The sequence below is a fragment of the Lepus europaeus genome, chromosome 2, assembly GCF_033115175.1.
Source record: "Lepus europaeus isolate LE1 chromosome 2, mLepTim1.pri, whole genome shotgun sequence".
Taxonomy (NCBI): domain Eukaryota; kingdom Metazoa; phylum Chordata; class Mammalia; order Lagomorpha; family Leporidae; genus Lepus; species Lepus europaeus.
This window is the reverse complement of record NC_084828.1, coordinates 107,643,079-107,659,770: the sequence shown is the minus strand read 5'-3', so window position 1 is coordinate 107,659,770 and position 16,692 is coordinate 107,643,079.

Genomic DNA, 16,692 nt, shown 5'->3' with positions numbered 1-16,692 from the left:
TGTATCAGAAGTGGAGGAGCTGGGACTTGAACCAGTTACTCCAATAGAAGATGTGGGCATCCCAAGCAATTACTTAATTGCAGCCCCCACATGCCCACTCCTCTGTTGATTATTATAGCTTTATATTAAGTTTTGAAGTCAGGTAGTAGAAGTTTTCTGTGTTCTGCTTAAAGATTACTTTGGTTATTCTAGGTCATTGGCTTTTCAACAAATTTTGGAATCACCTTGTCAGTTTCTACAAAAGGCCTATTGGGATTCTGATTGGGATTGTATTTATTCTATCAAATATTTTTGAAGAATTGATATTTTAACATTATTGAGGTTTACAACCCTCAAAAATCCAAAAATATCCAAATTTTAGGTCATTTAAAATTTTTCACAGTGATAATTTCTAGTTTTCAGTGTAGATGTTTAGCATGACTTTTGTTAAATAAATTCCTAAATAAATATTTTTTAAAATTTACTTTTAATTTTAACTGAAAGGCAGAGAAACAGAGAGGGAGAGAGAGAAAGAGATAAAGATAGATTAGAGGGAAGGGTGAGGGAGATCTTCCATCCTCCAGTGGTTCACTCCCTAAATACTCACAATAGCCAGTACTGTGCCAGGCCAAAGCCAGGATCCTAGAACTCCACATGAGTCTCTGATGTTGGTGTCAGTGACTCAAGTCCTGGAACCATCACCAGCTTGCCTCTCACGCTGTGCCTAAGTTGGATCAGAAGCAAAGTAGCCAGTAGTCGAACTAGGCACTTTGATGTGGGACGTGGATATCCCAAGTGACAAAGACTGTACCAAAAGCTTGCCTGATTGTAAGTATATTTGCATTTTGAATGCAATTATAAGTTTTCTAGTTGATGACTACCATATTTTTTTTAAAGATTTATTTATTTGAAAGGCAGAATTACAGAGAGGCAGAGGCAGAGAGAGATCTTCCACCCGCTGGTTCACTCCCCAAATGGCCACAAATGGCTGCGCTGATTCGAAGCCAGGAGCCAGGAGCTTCTTCCAGGTCTTCCATGTGGGTGCAGGGGCCCAAGGACTTGGACCATCTTCTACTGTTTTCCCAGGCCATAGCAGAGAGCCAGAATGGAAGTGGAGTAGCCAGGTCTTGAACTGGTGTTCATATGGGATGCCGGCACTGCAGATGGTGGCTTTACCTGTTATGCCAGAGCACCGTCCCCAATGAGTACCATATTTTAAATGTTCTTTATTTTTTTTTAATTTTGCATCCTTACTAAACTCAATCATGATTTCTGAGGGTGGTTTTATAGCTTCCATATAATTTCCTCTGAAACAGATCATCTGCAAATCAAGGTAGTTTTACTGTTTTCCTTCTGATCCTTGGCTTTTTATAAAAATTGCTTTTCACATAAAACAATGAATAGAACCTTCAGTACTGTGTGGAATGAAGTGGTGGGGATGGGTATTCTTGATTTGTTCCTTAGCAGTAGGGTTTTCATAGAGGACACTTAATCACACTGAGAAAGTTCCCTTCCCTTCCTGGGTTTCTGAGAATTTTTAATCATGGATGAAAGCTTACTTTTTCCCTTAGTAAACTTTAAATTTTAGAGCAATTTTAGGGTCAGAGCAATATTGCACAATGTCCAAAGATTTCCCACACACCTCATCTACCTTCCCACATAGAAATATTCCCTGACCCCCATTATAAACATCTCCCAACATTGTGGTACATGTGCTACAATTTAACCTATATTGACTCAGCATTATCACTTGAAGTACACAGTTTACATTAGGGGTCTTCCTTGGTGATGTAGTCTATGGGCTAGGACAAATTCCTAAGGACATATATCCACCATTACAGTATCATACAGTGCAGTTTCACAGTCCTAAAATCCTCCCTGGTTCACCTACTCATCACTCCATCTTTCCTTAACTCTGGCACCCACTAATCTTTTCATGTCTCCATAGGGTGTTTATTTTTGATACATTTTTTTTAACATCTATTGAAATGATCACTAGATCTTTTTCCTAATTTTGCTGACACAGTACGTCCCATTGATTGAATTTGTAAAAATTTATTTGTTTGACAGAAAGGGAAAGAGGGAAAAGGGAGGGAGGAAGAGAGAGAGAAAAAGAGAGAAAGGAAAAAAAAATCTTCTATCTGCTGGTTTACTCCCCACATGCCTGCAACAGCTGCTGCTGTGCCAGGCCAGGAATTCAGTCTGGGTCTCCTACATAGGGGGCAGGGATCCAAGTGCTTGAACTGTCATTGCTGCCTCCCTAGGGTGTGTGTTAGTAGGAAATTGGGATCAGGAGTAAAGCCAGGACTCTAACTGAGGCACTATATTATGGGATGCAGATGTATCAAACCTTTTTTTCCCCCATTTTAAGTTAAATTTATTTTTAAAACATTTTAAATTAGTTTTTTTTTTTTTTTGACAGGCAGAGTGGACAGTGAGAGAGAGAGACAGAAAGGTCTTCTTTTTTGCCGTTGGTTCACCCTCCAATGGCCGCCGCAGCTGGTGCGCCGTGGCCGGCGCACCGCGCTGATCCGATGGCAGGAGCCAGGTGCTTCTGGTCTCCCATGGGGTGCAGGGCCCAAGCACGTGGGCCATCCTCCACTGCACTCCCGGGCCATAGCAGAGAGCTGGCCTGGAAGAGGGGCAACCAGGATAGAATCCGGCACCCCAACCGGGACTAGAACCTGGTGTGCTGGCACCGCTAGGCGGAGGATTAGCCTATTGAGCCACGGCGCCGGCCTTAAATTAGTTTTTAACAGATTCAATGTGCTTTGTAGATATAATTTGAAGAACATAATGATATTCCCTTCCTTCAAGCAACATCTTAACCACCAGGCCACATGCACACTCATGACTGAATTTTGAACAGTGTAAAGCCTATTTAATCGTGATAATTCTGAATTCATTCTGCAAATATTTTGTTAACACTTATGTTTCTTCTCTGTTCGAGAAAGATACTATTTCTCTCTCTGTAGTTCTCCCCAACACACAGAGGGGATCATCTGCCATCATTGCTGCCTCCCAGGTTTCTGCCAGTTCTTTTGTTCTCCTTCCCCTTTTCCTGCTCCTCCCTGTTTATTTAGATATGTTTAGAATTTTACTTTTTCTTTGCTACTTTGCATTTCTATGTACGCCTCTTTGAGTGACTGATTTAGTGTTTGCACTGGGAATTGAAGTTATACACCCTTCATTTTTCACATAACATTTATAAACTTTATAAACAAGTGGACTCATTTACCATTGTTTTGCTCTAGTTGTTATGTATTACATGTACTTATAAGCTTCACAAAAGGCTATATTTTTTAAAAAAGATTTATTTATTTATTTGAAAGGCAGAGAGAGAGAGAGAGACATATCTTCCATTTACTGGTTCACTCACCAAATGGCCTCTGTGGCCGGAGCTAGAAAGATCCAAAGCCAGGACCCTGGAGCTTCTTCCAGGTCTCCCAATTGGGCACAGGGGCCCAAGGACTTGGGCCATCTTCAGCTGCTTTCCCAGGCACATTAGCGGGGAGCTGGATCAGAAGTGGAGCAGCTGGGACCATATGGGATGCCAGCATGGCAGAGTTATATATGTTTTGGGGCTGGTGTGATATAGTGGGTTAAGCCACCACCTATGTTGCCTGTATCCCATATGATGGCCATTTTGAGTCCTAGTTTTCCACTTCACATCCAGCTGCCTGCTAATGTGCCTTGAAAAGGAGCAGAGGATGGCTCATGCGCTTGTGCCCCTGCACCCATGTGGGAGACCTAGATGGAGTTCCAGGCTCCTGGCTTCAGCCTGGCCTAGCCCTGGCTGTTGCAGCCATTTGGGGAGCAAACCAGTGAATGGAAGATGTCTCTCTGTCACCCTGCCTTTCAAGTAAATAAATAAATCTTTTTAAAAAAGATATGTTTTAAAGAAATCGATAGAAAAGTTATTTTTTATATTTACTCTGTTATTTACCATTTCTGAAGTTCTTTATTCCTTCATAAGGATTAGAGTTCCACTCAGAATAATTGCACATCAACTTGAAAGACTTTATTAAACATTTTATTTATTTATTTAAAAGAAAGAGAGAGAAGGAGAGACAGAGAGAAAGAAATTTGCATCTCCTGTTTCAATTCCCAAGTGGTAGCAACAGCTGGGGATAGGCCAGCCCAAAACTAGGAGCCTGGAAATCCTTCTAGGTCTCCTACATGAGTGGTAGGGGCCCAACCACTTGTGTCATCGTCCGCTGCCTTCCCAGGCACATTAGCAGGAAGGTGGATCAGAAGCGGAGTTGTCTGGACTCAAAGTGGCACTCTGATATGGGGTGCTGGCATCACAAGCTGTGGCTGCACCACAGCCCTTAAACATTTCTTCTAATATAGATATGCCAGCAACTAATTCTCAAAAGTGCATTTATTTTGCTTTTAAAAGATATTTTCACTGGATATAGAATTCGGGATTTAATAGTTTATTATTTTAGCACTTAAAAGATGTGTCACTGTTGTATTTTCAAAGTTTCTGATGTGGAGTCAGTGATTTTGTGGATTATTCTCTTATTCACATTGTGTCAAAATCATACTGTGATGATTTTGTCATTCACTTTGGTTTTCAGCAATTTGACCATGATAATGTAAGATTTTTCTTCACATTTATCCTGATTGGGGTTTGTTAAATTTCTGGAAGCAGATCTTGCTTTTGGCAAAACCTGTGTCTTTTCTCAAATTTGAGAAAATTTTGGCTTTTTTTTTTTTTTTAAAGATTTATTTATTTGAAAGTCAGAGTTACAAGGAGAAAGAGAGAAAGAGACCTTATATGGCAGAGGCCTTTTTCTTACTTTCTTTCTTTTTTTTTCTTTTTTTTTTTTTTTATTTGACAGGTAGAGTTATAGACAGTGAGAGAGAGAGAGAGAGAGAGAGAGAGAGAGAGAGAGAGAAAGGTCTTCTTTTTGTTGGTTCACTCCCCAAATGGCTGCTATGGCAGGCACTGCCCCGATCTGAAGCCAGGAGCCAGGTGCTTCCTCCTGGTCTCCCATGCGGGTGCAGGGCCCAAGCACTCGGGCCATCCTCCACTGCCCTCCCAGACCACAGCAGAGAGCTGGACTGGAAGAGGAGCAACCAGGACTAGAACCTGGTGCCCATATGGGATGCTGGCGCCGCAGGTGGAGGATTTACCAAGTGAGCCACAGTGCCGGCCCCAGAGGGCTTTGTCTTATAATTAAACTTGTTTCTAATTGACATGATTAAAGCTGTAGCAGAAGCCTTCCCAAGGTCAGAAAATGAAAAAGGGAGGCTTCTGTCCTGGGAATAAAATGTAGTTGTTATCTGCTTGCCTATGAATGGTTCAACTGTAGTCACTATCCGCTTCTATGTAAACGTGTCAGGTTCTGCTTGTTAGTACAGAGCAATGATGTTAACCCTTGTGAGTCAGCGGACAGCTCAGTATGTGTGTAAAAAAAAATTACTTTCAGTTAACTACCTTCATATGTGCAGTATTGTATTAATCCTGTGGCCGCCATGTAATATTAGAATATCCAATCAAAGGTATACATGTTAACATACAAGGGAAATAGAGGCTAAAACCATATATAAGGAAAAACTCTTCTTTGTTCTGGGCTCAGGATTATGCCAGCATAATAAAAGACTACTTCCTGTTAAGAGGCCTTGGTGTCTTGTTTTGGTACATGAATCATGCTATACTTACATCTGGTGATTTACTTCCCTGATGGTTGCAATGGGCAGGGATGGGTCAGGCTGAAGCCAGGAGCCAAGAGCTTTTTCCAGGTCTCTCACATGAGTAGTAGGGTCTCAAGCACTTGGGCCATCTTTTTCTAGGCCATTAGCTTTTCTCAGGCCATTAGCAGAGAACTGGATGGGAAGCAGAGCAGCCAGGACACGAACTGGGATCCATATGAGATACTAGCACTGCAGGCAGCAGCTTTACTCCCTATGCCACAATGCCAGCCCTGGTTTTTTTTATTTTTTTTATTAAAACTTATTTATTTGAAAGGCAGAGTCACAGAGAGGCAGAGGCAGAGAGAGATGTCATCCATCCACGGTCCACTCCCCAAATGGCCTCAAAGGCTAGAGCTGGGCTGATCTGAAGACAGGAGCCAGGAGCTTCTTCCAGGTCTCCCATGTGGGTGTAGGGGCCCAAGGACTTGGGTCATCTTCCACTGCTCTCCTAGGCACATTATCAGGGAGCTGGATTGGAAATGGAACAACTAGGACCATTTGGGATGCTGGCACTTCAGGCTGCAGTTTAATCCTCTGTGCCAGCCCCTCCTTGCCCATTTTCTTTATGCCAGAAAGACAGTGTATTTTCTCTTGGAGTTTTAGCCTCTGTGTGACACCAATTGATTTTCCTTATTCTAAAAGCCACAAAAATATGACTTATTCCATTCCTCCAAGTTTGTATTCTCCAGCAGAATATGCCTGTTTTATTCATGTTTAGAATCTTCATGTAATTAGTTTTTTTTTCACTTTTCTTAACGTTTATGGTTGTTATTTGTAAGAGAATTAGTCATTTATCAGCTTATTCAACTATAGCAGATGGAGAAACTCTATTCTCATAATTTTTTTAAAGTCCTGAATCAGTGGCAGCATTGTGGTGCAGTGACTTAAGCCATCTCCTGTACCCCATGTAGGAGGGCGGATTGAAGTCCTGGCCACTCTGCTTGCAAATCAGCTCCCTGTTAATGTGCCTGGGAAGTAGCAGATGTAGTTCAAATACTTGAGCTCCTGCCACTCATGTGGAAGATCCAGAGTTCCTGGTTCCTGGCTTCGACCTGCCCAGGCCCAGCTGTTGCAGCAATCTGGGAAATGAACCAGCAAAAGGAAGATCTCTTTTCTTTCTGTGTCTCTTGTTCTCTCTGTCACTCTGCCTTTCAAATAAAAAATAATTTAAAAAAATATTAAAATAGGTTCAATCATGATCCAAATAAAACCCATATTTTGTGACTGGTTCCATCTCTTAAGTCTAATCTATTGATTATTCCTTTACTGCTCTTCTTTCCTTTGCAATCTATTTGTCAGATAGAGTTTCCTACAAAATTAGATTGCATTGATTGTATCTCTGTGGTGTAATTTATCAGGTTTCTCTGTTCCCTGCGTTTTCTATAAAATGATAACTCTAAAAATTAATTAGATTCAAATTCAAGAAATTTTTTGCAAGACAACTTCACAGAGAGGTATAAATCTCTATTAGCAGTAAATTTCAATTTCTTATATTGTAAATGAAAGGTTTTTGCTAGGTCAGTGGTTTTAAATTCTTTATTATGGAAGAGCTTAAATTTCTGCAGGGTCATTATAGAGGCAAATAAGGACCTCGCCCTCTTTTTCAACCTTGTTTGATTTTCATACATATTGGAGTTTATGTTGATATTTTATTAGAAAAAATTTTAAAAAGGTTTAAAACAACTATACAGTAAATTATCATTGTAACACATGGACAATATTATTTTAAATATGTCCTCGTGCTGTGGTGTAGTGGATAAAACTGCCACCTATAGTACTGGCATCCCATGTAGATGCTGGTTTGAGACCCGGCTGCCCCATTTCTGATCCAGCTCTTTGCTTTGGCCTGGGAAAGCAGTGGAAAATGGCCCAAGTGCTTGGGCCCCTGCACCCATGTGGGAGACCCAGAAGAAGCTCCTGGCTCCTGGCTTTGGATCACCCCAGCTCCAGCCATTGTGGCCATTTGGGGGATGAACCAGTGGATGGAAGACCTCTCTCTGCCTCTGCCTCTTGTAACTCTGCCTTTCAGATAAATAAATACATCTTTAAAAAAAATTCTTCATTTTTTCTTTCCTTTGCTTCCTTATTCTTTCATTTCAAAAAATTTTGGGTATCTATAATGTAGCAGGTATTGCTCTTAACAACTGGAAAAACATGAGGGAACACAACAGTCAAATTCCTTGCCTTCGTGAAGCTCACATCCTAATGTGGACAATTAGTAAACAGAAAAATAGATACATAATATGCTTAAAGGTGATAATAACTATGAAATAAAAGCACAAGGCAAAAAGGACCAGGAATGCTTGAGAAGGGGCTGCAGTTTGGGGTAGGGTAACCAGTGAGGCTGATGGAAAAAGTGCATTTGTGCAGAGACATGAAAGAGAGAGCAAGTCACATGTACATGGGGAAACAACCTGAGTTAGGAGTGTTTCTTGCATGTTTCAGGAGCAGCAAAGAGGCTGGTGTGGCTAAGTAAGGTGGGAGAATAGTTTGGGGCCATGAATGCTATGAGAATGACTTTAGTGTGGATGAAACAGTCATTAAAGGGTTCTCAGCAAAGCAACATGATCTGACTTACTAGGAATACCCTTGTTTGCTTTATTGAAAATAGACTGGGAAGGCTTAAGGGTAAAATTGAGATTAGTTACAAAGTTACTATAAAATTCAGGTACGAGATGATGATAACCTAGAATTGGGTATTGGAAGGGATAAGAACTGTCTTAATTTTGAAGGTAGAGTCAAGAAGATCTGGATTTGCAAAAGCAACACATCTTGTGCATTTTTGATTACAAGTAAAAAACCAATTCCATCTATCTTGAAGAAAAAAAATTTTTGCAAGTTAACATAATCAATATAAAGATCAGTCTTGGCAAATGGATATAATCTAGAAAGCCCCAGGGTCCTAGGCAATGGAAACACCAGCAAAGATTATTGGACCCTAAGAATTTGGTCTGCATACTGTTGTTGCTATTGCAATACATTTGACCTTTAACTCTTTCCATATTTTTAAAAGATGTATTTATTTATTTGAAAGGCAGAGTTAGAGGCAGAGAGAGGGGAGGGAGGGAGGGAGGGAGGGAGAGAGAGAGAGAGAGGTCTTCCATCTGCTGGTTCATCCTAAGAATGGCTGCAAGTGCCGGAGCTGGGCCAATCCAAAGCCAGGAGCCAGGATCTTCTTCTAAGGTCTCTCACACAGGTGCAGGGGTCCAAGTACTTGGGCCATTTTCTACTGCTTTTCCAGGCCATAGTAGAGCTAGATTGGAAGAGGAGCAGCCAGAACTAGAACCGGTGCCCATATGGGATTCCAGTGCTGCAGGCAGAAGCTTAGCCCACTACACCACAGTGTCAGCCCCTCTTTCCATATCTTTAGCACATATTATTTTTAAAAATACCTTAAGGTTTATTTATTTATTTGAAAGGCACAGATATAGGAGAAAGAAAGAGAAAGAGAGAGAGAGAAAGAGAGAGAGAGAGAGAGATTCTATCCACTGGTTCACTACCCAAATGGCCACAATGACCAAGGCTGGGCCAGGATGAAGCCAGGAGCTAGGACCTTCTTCCAGGTCTCCTGCATGGGTGCAGGGGTCCAAGTACTTGGTCCATCTTCTGCTGTTTTCTTAGCAGGGAGCTGGATAGGATCAGAAGCTTAGCAGCTAGGACTCGAACTGGAGCCCATATGGATGCTGGTACGGCAGGCAGAGGCTTAACTTTTCATGCCACAGTGCTGGCCCAGCACATGCTAGTATTGAAAAGTCTCTGAGAGACATCTGATTGGCCAACCTTAGTCATGGGAAGAAGATGTAGCCCTATTCAGATCATGGTAAAAGACAGACATTACTTCTCACTAAAACCATTTTCAATGATGGTTCTTCAAAAGGAAAATAAGGTTATTATTTGAAGTACTAAATGTTCAACAGCAAGGAAGATAATAATTTTCCATTAAGATGCTCATGACAGAAAACAGAAAAAGTATCCCCCTAAAAGATTAAAAAAAAGAGATAAATAGTCTCCCCAAATGCTATTGTTTGAGACACAGCCACCAAAAATGTTTTGTGTATTCTTTTATAGTTATTTTTTTTCTATGCATAGGACTTAAGTATAGTTGTAGTATGTAATTACATAGCATTTGCAAGACTATATTAATTAAAAATTTTTTTCAATGTATTCTATTATTTCTTTCTTTTTAAAAAAGTATTTATTTTATTGGAAAGGCAGAGTTACAGAGAGAGAAGGAAAGATAGACAAAGAGCTATCTTTTGTCTTCTGGCTCACTCCCTAAAAGGGCCTCAATGGCCAGGGCTGGGCCAGGCCAAAGCAAGGAGCCTGGAATTCCATCTGTGTCTCCCACAGGGTGGCAGGGGCCCAGGCATTTGAGTCATCTTCCACTGCTTTCCTAAGTGCATTTGCAGGGAGCTTGATCAGAAGTGGAACAGCTGGGACCTGAAGTAGCACTCATATGGAATGTTTGCATTTCAGGCAGTGGTCCAACCTGTCATGCCACAATGCCAGCCCCTTATTGTTTCTTACATACAATTTTTCCTTCACTATTAAACCCATAGTTAACCTGCTTATGTCAAAAAGGCATACTTGTACAACTGAGGTCAAGCAGTCACTAGTTTTTGATGACCTGTGTTCCATTTTTATTTCAACTGTATTGACAATTCCATTTTTCTATTCATTTAAATTCAACAATAATATGAATATTGCTAAGTATAATCAAGGTATTCAATTATTGCCATAACAAATACTAATTGACAAAGGCAGGGTTACTGTCAAAAATGCTGGTGACAGACGGTATTGCTTTGTGATATCTCAGATGTTTGCAAATCAGTTGATGGTATCAATTTTTTTTTTTAAGATTTATGTATTTTGGCTGGTGCCGCGGCTCAATAGGCTAATCCTCTGCTTGCAGCACCGGCACACCAGGTTCTAGTCTTGGTCGGGGCGCCAGATTCTGTCCTGGTTGCCCCTCTTCCAGTCCAGCTCTCTGCTGGCCTGGGAAAGCAGTAGCAGATGGCCCAAGTCCTTGGGCCCTGCACCCTCATGGGAGACCAGGAAGAAGAACCTGGCTCCTGGCTTCGGATCAGCATGGTGCACTGGCCGCGGCGGCCACTTGGGGGTGAACCAACAGAAAAAAAAAGACCTTTCTCTCTGTCTCTCTCACTGTCCACTCTGCCTGTCAAAAAAAAAAAAAAAAAAGATTTATGTATTTCAAAGAGTTACAGAGACAGAAGGAGGGAGGGAGGGAAAGAGAGAGAGAGGGAGAGAGAGAGAGAGAGAGATTGATTTTACATCTTCTGTTACATTCCCTAAATAGCCTCAAGGTTGGAGGTGGGCCAGTCCAAAGCCAGGAGCCAGGAGCTTCTTTTGGGTCCCCTACATGGGTGCAAGGACCAAACCAATTTGGGCCATCTTCCACAACTTTCCCAGCCACAATAGCAGGGAGTTGGATCAGAAGTGGAGCAGCTGGGACTTGAATGGGTGCCCACATAGAATGCTGGCGCTGCAGACAGTGGCCTGACCCACTACACCACAACACCGGCCCCAGTGACAATGTTTAATTCATAAAATTGCAAGTTGTAACAAAATTGAATTTTTGATGTAGGTAATTGCCTAGGTTTATAAGCATTGGCAAGTCTTTACTGTATCGGTTTAATACTATTAGCATTTATTCTCTTCCACTCCCAGCTGGGTTGGCCAAGGTATAAAAATCATTCAGTTCTTGGGTTTTTTACTCAAATGTCAATTAAAGATATAAATTATTTCATCCTTGATTTAAAACTTAATAATTTTGGAAATATTCCACTTAATTCATTATACCTAGTAAGTGATAATGGAAAATTGCCATAAATAATGGATTAGGTAAAATTAAAAATAATGGAAATTTTCTTTAATATCTTTGGAAAAAATACCATTTATATTATAAGAGGACGAAGTTTATTTATTCCCTTGTAATTTCTACAATATTTGATTGCCTTCTACGTGTTCGGCACTGTGAATTAATGAACAAAAAGACTATGTTGCTACTTTAGATAGTGGGACAGGCTGGTGCTGTGACGCAGTGGGTTAGAGCCCTGGCCTGAAGTGCCTGCATCCCATATGGGTGACGGTTCTAATCCTGGCTGCTCCTCTTTGGATACAGCTCTCTGCTATGGCCTGGGAAAGCAGTAGAAGATGGCCCAGGTCCTTGGGCCCCTGCATCGGCATGGGAGACCCAGAAGATCTTGGCTCCTAGCTTTGGACCGGTGAAGCTCTGGCCGTTCTAGTTATCTGGGGAGTGAACCAGCAGATGGAAGACCTCTCTCTGTGTCTCCATCTTTCTCTGTAACTCTGTCTTTAAAATAAATAAAATAAATCTTAAAAAAAATAGTGGGAGAGAAAGAGATTATTTCAATAATGACATCAAGTATCACAAAAGTGATATGGTGATAGAAGCTATATATCAGGGGTTCAGCTAGGGTTGGCAGTTGGAATACACCCTTCAAGGAGTGAGAAGTGAGCAAGTGCTAAAGAATGAATAGAAGGTGCCCATTCTATCTTAATGGAATGGGTATTAGAGGGATATTTGGAAAAAAGAGAAGGTATAAAAGTCCCTGAGAACATAGATATAGTAAGTCCTCAAGAGAAAGAAAGTGAAAATGGTTTAAGATGAAACTAGAAAAGCAGGTAGAGTTAAGACCATACTGACCCACTAGGCTTGAACTATTTTAAGGAGGAGATGACATAAATAGTTTGGATTTACATAATGTCACACTGAATGTGGACTGCAGAAAGGATTAGATAAAGCTGATATAATGCAATAATAAAAATAACACTTATAATTGTGCAATTACTGTACAATGTAATTCCTGTGACAATTTTGACAATATACCATGTGCCAGGAATTGTTTCTAGGTACTACAGATAAGAATATATTGGTAGGGGCCAGTGTTGTAGTGCAGTGGGATAAAGAGCTTCAGCCTAGTCCAGCCCTGGCTATCGCTGCCATTTGGGAAGTGAACCATCAGAGGGAAGATCTTTTTCTCTGTTTCTCCCTATCTCTCTGTCACTTTGGCTTTCAAATAAACAAGTGTTTTTTTTTTTTTTTAAAGAATATATTGGTGAATAAGATCAACAAGGCTGTTACAGAACATCTTACTTGTTTCACATAAAAAATACTCATTATGAATAAAGATATTGGTACTTGTAGAAGTGTAATGTAAAATATAAAAATCATTAATATTAGTGAAATAACATTTTTGATTTTGACTTTCTTATTAGCTATTTACCTGACCTTGATAAAGGAATATAACCTCTATGTTTCTGGCTTTGGTGAAATTCCTCTGTAAAATAAAGAATGGGACTAATGAGCTGAGAGTTTTTACCCATATCTAAAATTTTACTAATCAAATTACACAATTTGAAATAATGGCCTCATCATATTTGGAAACCACTTGCTCCGTCAAGGACAGATAATTCCATTTCTCCAAGTGAAATTTTAAGTATTAAATTTGTATAGTCTTGCAAATCTGTGTCAAGTGATCTATAGCCTAATGACTCATACGAATAAAGCAACGACTCATATACTAATTACTGACTACTGAGGTGTGCAAAATAACCTCTTCTTGCTCACAGTGGTTGTAATTTCTAGAACTTGTTTTAACAGGCATAGATGATGTGCTAGAAAGTGCTGTACTATAATCAACTCAGAAATATGACATTTTAATTGGAAAATGTTAATAATTCCCAAAAAGGATAGCCATTTCACAGCTATTCATTGAAACTTTTAAAATAAAAATCTTAAATGATAAATTCTTGGAGGGACTGAATCTTTGTAGCTGTGTCTAGTTTGGCATTATATAAAGTTATTTATTTTATAAATGCTTTGGAGGTAAGGAAGGCAATAAAGAAGGAGAAAAATAATGACCTGACATATATGACATTACAATGTTAATATTTAGTTACTGTAAGATATTTAACTCTATGATGAAATATTTAAATTTACTCTAATATGGGATGTGGACATTTGGCACAAGCAGTTATGATACCACCTTGGGATGTCTGTGTCCCATATCAAAATTGATTTGAGTTCCAGCTCTGCTTCCAGCTTCCTGCTAATGTGTACTCTGAGAGGCAACAGGTGATGGTTTCTGCCACCCATGTGGAAGAGTCAGATTGAGATCTGACTCCTGGCTCCTGGCTCCTGGCTCCTGGCTTTGGCTTAGCTCAACCCAGGCTGTTGTAGGCATTTGGGGAATAAACCACAAGTTAGAAGATCTCTGTTTCTCTCTGCCTTTCAAATAAATATAAATAAAATTTCAAATATTTACTATAATTGTTGATTGATAACAGTTCACATTTTAAAATAAAATCTAGGTTGGGAGGGGGACATTTGACACAGTGGCTAAGAAGTCTCAGAGTGCCTAGGTTCCCTTCCTGGTTCCTGTTACCTAATAATGCGTACCCTAGGAGGCAGCATCAAGTGGTTGGGTACATGCCTACTAGATTTGGCCTGGTCCAACCCTGGATATTGCAGGCTTTTGGGGGGTGAATTAGTGTATGGAAGATCTCTGTCTGCTTGTCTGTCTGTCTCTGCCTTGCAAATAAATAAAATATAAAAATAAGTGAAAAATATTAAAACAAAAGCTCTTAAAAAAGAAAGAAAATAATACATATTGTCATAACTTTAGATAATAAAAACAAAGCCCATAACAATAAATATTGCCAAGATCATCTTGGAAAGGAAGTGAATAATATTTTAAAATGTATTTTATAACTACTATTTACTTGAGAAGCAGAGAACAGAGAATGAGAGAGAAAGAGAGAGTTCCTACCCATTGCTTCACTCACCAAATAACTGCAATGGCAGGGGTTGGGGAGATGAGGGGTGAGGGAGACGGGGGGTGAGGGTGAAGGGCAAAGCCAGGAACCGAAAACTCAATCCAGGTTACTCATGTGGTAGGAGCCCAGTATTTGCTCTATCACTGCTGCCTCTCAGGGTCCGTATTAGCAGGAAGCTAGAATCAGAAGTTGGAGTTCAGTATCAAACCCAGATACTCTGTCATGGGACACTGGCATCTTACCAACATCTTAACTACTAAGTCAAATGCCCACCCCACAATTTTAAAATATACTAATTCTCATTAAATTAGAACAGACCATGAAGGTATCAGAAATCCTGTTCACTCTGATTTGAAGAGTGATTGCAAGGGCAGTGTGCACCTTTATGAACAAGGGTGGGATTGTGCTGGGACAGACATTCCATATCGAGGACATAAAGAGTCTTGGCTAGGATCTGCCTTGGAGGGGGACAGAAACCTTTCAAGACAGGAAGACATGAGCAACAGGGCCACATCCTCCAGCAAGAGTTGAGGCAAAGCAAGGTTTCCCTAATAAGGTTTCCCTAATTAGGAAGGCAGGGTTGGAGGAGGGGATTCGATGCTCCTTGTGGCGGGAGAAGAGTGCAATAGAGGTGTTGGCCATATCAGTTTTGGTGTGGTGGGTGGCAGGTTTTATGTCCAGGGCAGGGAGCAGCAGCATAGATACCATTTGTCCTGTGGTCAGGGCTGAGAAGGCAGTGGAGAGAACCATCAGTTTTATCAGGCAATTACTGGGTCTCAGCTGAGATGGCAGTAATGGCAGTAATAGAAGTAGAAACAATAGTAGTTATGGAAATAGCAGTAACATTAAAGCTGACATCTATTAAATATTACCCAAAATATTTTTAAAAGACCTGTTAACTTCATTTGAAAGGTAGTTACTGAGAGAGAAGGAGAGACACAGATAAGAGAGGGATTTTCCAACTGCTGGTTCACTTCCCAAATGGCTGCAACAGTCAGGGCTGGGCCAGGCTAAAGCCAGGAGCCAGAAGTTTCATCAGGGTTTCCCACGTGGGTGGAGGGGCCTAAGGACTTGGGACATCTTCTGTTGCTATTTCAGGCACATTAGCAGGGAACTAGATTGGAAGTGGAGCAGCCAGAACTCAAATCAGCACCCACATGCGATGCCAGCAGGCAGTGGATTAACTCATGATGCCACAATGCTGGCCCCCAAATATGTTTTAGTTACATACATTAATTCTTTCAAATCTCACAAAAATATCAGGAAAGTACTATCATGCCCCCCCCCTTTTTTTTTTTTTTTTTGACAGGCAGAGTGGACAGTGAGAGAGAGAGACAGAGAGAAAGGTCTTCCTTTTGCCATTGGTTCACCCTCCAATGGCCGCCGCGGCCAGCGCGCTGTGGCTGGCACACCGCGCTGATCCAAAGGCAGGAGCCAGGTGCTTCTCCTGGTCTACCCTGGGGTGCAGGGCCCAAGCACTTGGGCCATCCTCCACTGCACTCCCGGGCCATAGCAGAGAGCTGGCCTGGAAGAGGGGCAACTGGGACAGAATCTGGCGCCCCGACCGGGACTAGAACCTGGTGTGCCGGCACCACTAGGTGGAGGATTAGCAGATTCCGTTAATCAGATGGGGGACGCCTATCCAGAGCAGTAAATGGAATTCCAAGGTAAAGAAATTCTTCAAAGCAATGGTGGCCTAAGGATGAAGATGTCCACATGGGAATGACAGTCTATGAGCCAAAGTATCTCAATGTGACTACTGAATTGCAAAAAGGTTGTTGCACTACCACCTTAATCTGGGTTGTGGATTGGTGGAAAGGAAGAGACTGGGAAAGTAATAAGTGGTGGGGAGTTGCTCAGTCTGAGCGTTGAGGAGTGGGTAACTCTTCAGTTCATGTCTGCATAGGGAGAAGCAAACAGTGTTGGTAGCTACTACCAGGCTGTTTGAATAAGCTATTCTGATAAATGGTCTTGGGAGGCATTGGGTTTCAGCAATTAGCTATGGGGGTTTAAAACAGAAACAACAGCTTATATTATTTGAAGCCACATGCCTTGACTACCTTTACCCTTCCCCCTTCAATCACAGGGAAACAGCTACTACACATTTATTAAGAAACACATTTTAATATTTAGCATGTAGGTAACATACCAACTTGGTTTTTTTTAATTAATTTATTTTTTTGACAGGCA